The sequence below is a fragment of the Phaseolus vulgaris genome, chromosome 8 (genome assembly GCF_000499845.2).
Source record: "Phaseolus vulgaris cultivar G19833 chromosome 8, P. vulgaris v2.0, whole genome shotgun sequence".
NCBI classification, from domain to species: Eukaryota; Viridiplantae; Streptophyta; class Magnoliopsida; order Fabales; family Fabaceae; genus Phaseolus; species Phaseolus vulgaris.
In genome coordinates, this window is record NC_023752.2 from 34488436 (window position 1) to 34491434 (window position 2999).

Below are 2999 nucleotides of genomic sequence, written 5' to 3' on the forward strand. Positions count from 1 at the left end.
GAAACACTTTGAAACTTTTTTAAATTGCTCTTGTTAATCTAATCATCTTATTCGACTTGTAAGCTTTTATATAGTTTTCATAAATGATGACTATGGAACCTTATTCATTATTTTCGCATTAGACGTCCCAAAAGGAAACTTCTATTATGAAGATTTCTAGTGCATATTGAATAGTTATATGTTGATGTTGTAGTTTGAAAACTTTACATACTTTCATTATTCAAACATTGAAGCTTGGATTTGCTATAATCAAAGTTTGAAAAAATTTCACACTATAGCATTTCGTTTTTCCATTGCTTTAACCTTTTATGCTAATATTGCATGTTGTAATTATTTTTGGAAACAATATGAATAAGATTGAAAATAATAATCAACATTAACATAATTCGGTGTAATCAAAATCATACAATTTTAAATTCAAGATCTTTCTTTGAAAACCTTTTATATCATAAACCTAATGGTAATATAATTTCAAGAACCCTCTATGTCTATATAATTTATAAATCTCGAAGTGTATCAGAATTTATCCATTGAAACATAATTTCGCGATCAAATTAAATTTGTCTCTATGTTTTTCAAAATAAATTTTGTTTAATACTATGTTTTCGAAAACCTACTAAATTAACATAGTTTTTAATGTTGAAGCATATCAGTATTTAATATAGGTTATATTTCATTTCGAAGATATATTTTGTTCAAATATAATTAAATATATTTTGTTCAAATTTAGAATCTAAATAATTGGTAGCAAAAACCTTGATTGCTAATTAGACACAAATTTAGAAATCATTTAAAAATAATATAAAATGGTCTCTAATTTAGTTATTGTAGCAACTAATTGTTTTTTTGTCTCTAAAATTTTATTTCTATTTCATGATTTTTTTGTAGTGTGAATTTTAAAAACTCTGTTTTGCTAAAACTTAGATTTATATATATTAATAATATTATCAACATCCAATTTTATCCCAATAAATAAAATTAGAAAAATATGAAAAATATTTTAAATAAAAGTAAAAATAAAAAGAAATAAAAAATAAAATCTTAAAATAATAAATTTCCCTATTTCTAAAAATTAAAAAATAATGGTAAAAAAGAAATTAAAAAAGGACACAAAAGCCGAAATAGAAAAACCCATCTCTTTTCCTTTCCACACCCATTCTGGTCCAGCAGCTTTTTACTGGCCACACCCCTTCGCTTATCTCCACACACTCCCTAACCCATCTCATTTTGTACTTCTCACATCCCACTATTACCTTTTTTGCACCCGCTCACTTTTACCTTTTTATTTTTTTCACTTTTACCTCACACACGTTTTATGAGTTTCAGATACGCCTGTGTTCGTGTCGGACACACGTATCGGACACCAACACTTGTACGACACTTGTAGGACACATATCAGTGAAGTGTCTAATTAAAAAAATATTTGTTGAATTTTTGAAAATTTTAACACAGTTTTAACACAATTTTAAAAAGGTATAAATACTTTAACACAGTTAAAATAAGTTTTAACTTAAACTTATTGTATAAAATTTTATTATAATTATAAAAATAAGGAACAAATGTTTTTGAACCACCATGAGAAACATCTTTTTGTTAAAAAAAACTTCAACATACTTGGACATATAAATTTTTATTATCAATTTATATAATTTATAATTATATAATATATAAATCTCAAAATACTTTATCTTACATTTTAGAAATTGTAATTGGTCCTCAAGAGTGAAGGTGGGTTGGGGCTGAATAATTTTGATAGAGGGCGATGTAGAATGATGTGGAGGTTGTCGTTCTTTTTTAGCTTTGCTACTGCGCTTCTTTTGTTTTGGGTTGTATTTGAGTGTCGTTCACGGGAGAGATGAAGTTAGTGGGAGAAACAATTTTTGGTGCTCTAAAGGAGATGACGAAGGGGGACGCGAAAATTGGGATATATGCGAGAGGTGTAGTTGCAAGCGACATTGGACGGCGCGGTAACGACTGGGTTGATGATAGTTGAACGGATCTAAACGCTGATAGCGATGTTGCGGGATGGAGCCCGGTGTGTGCGAAGACTGTTTTAGGCGACACTGGACAACGTGACAATTGGGGCGTTGGTGGTTGACCGGCTCAAGGTGCAGCGAGCTGCAGCGTGCAACCTAATGTGCGTAGAGGTTGTTCTAGTGATTGAGTGGAGCTGTGCGATGCTGATGACGTGGCGCTGGTGTTTAAGCCGTGTGGGATTTTGAGGAGAGGTATTCAATTTCTTCAATAGTAGATAAACACTTTTTTTATGGAGTTTAGTATTTTATTTAAGTTTTTTGTTTTGTTTGGAGACATTATAAGAGTAATGAAAACTCTAAAAGAACAACAACTCCTATCTATACTAAAACTAACTATGAAATACTAAAACTATTTATGATAATTTCAGACCTTACTTCTATTTATGATAATTTCAGACCTTAAATAGTAACTGAATGAACTAACTTGAACCTTTAACATAGTTTAAAAGTGGGCTTAATAGACCGTGGTGGGGTAACCCATACCAAAGGACAAAAACACACATCACCTCCAAACTCTCACTCCACGACTCACTACCCTTTTTTTTTTGTTTCTCACTCACGCTCACAGAGGCAGTCACCCCATTCCTCACACTCTCCGCTGCTTTCACCGCACCACTCCACCGACGACCACCGCTACAGCCAACGCAGCCCCGCCGACAGAATCCGCGTCGGCCGTCGCCCAGCCACGCACCCGTACACACCATCACGCGTGCTCCTCCACGCACCGGACACCAACGCCGCCCTCCAGCGCCATCAACTACATTGCCGGCGACCACTATCATACCGCTGCCCCGCCGCCGCTGCAAAAGTCACCTGCCACCGTCGCGCCACAATGCGACTGTCTAGCTTGCAAGTTTCTGAACCCAGCCCTTTACTTCCAGCATCCCTATTTCATGAACTCTGAATTGTGTTTTTTCAATTCTGGATTTTCAATTTATATTGCCTCCCCCAATACTTTCACTA

General features: G+C 33.9%; 1 long non-coding RNA gene across 1 annotated transcript; it reads left to right on the plus strand.

The window, feature by feature from the left end:
• The first annotated feature begins 1693 nt into the window (after nt 1–1693).
• Nucleotides 1694–2999, plus strand: LOC137826763 (uncharacterized). Its single transcript, XR_011083582.1, has 2 exons — nt 1694–2228; nt 2605–2999. It is a non-coding gene; the product is annotated as an uncharacterized lncRNA (long non-coding RNA).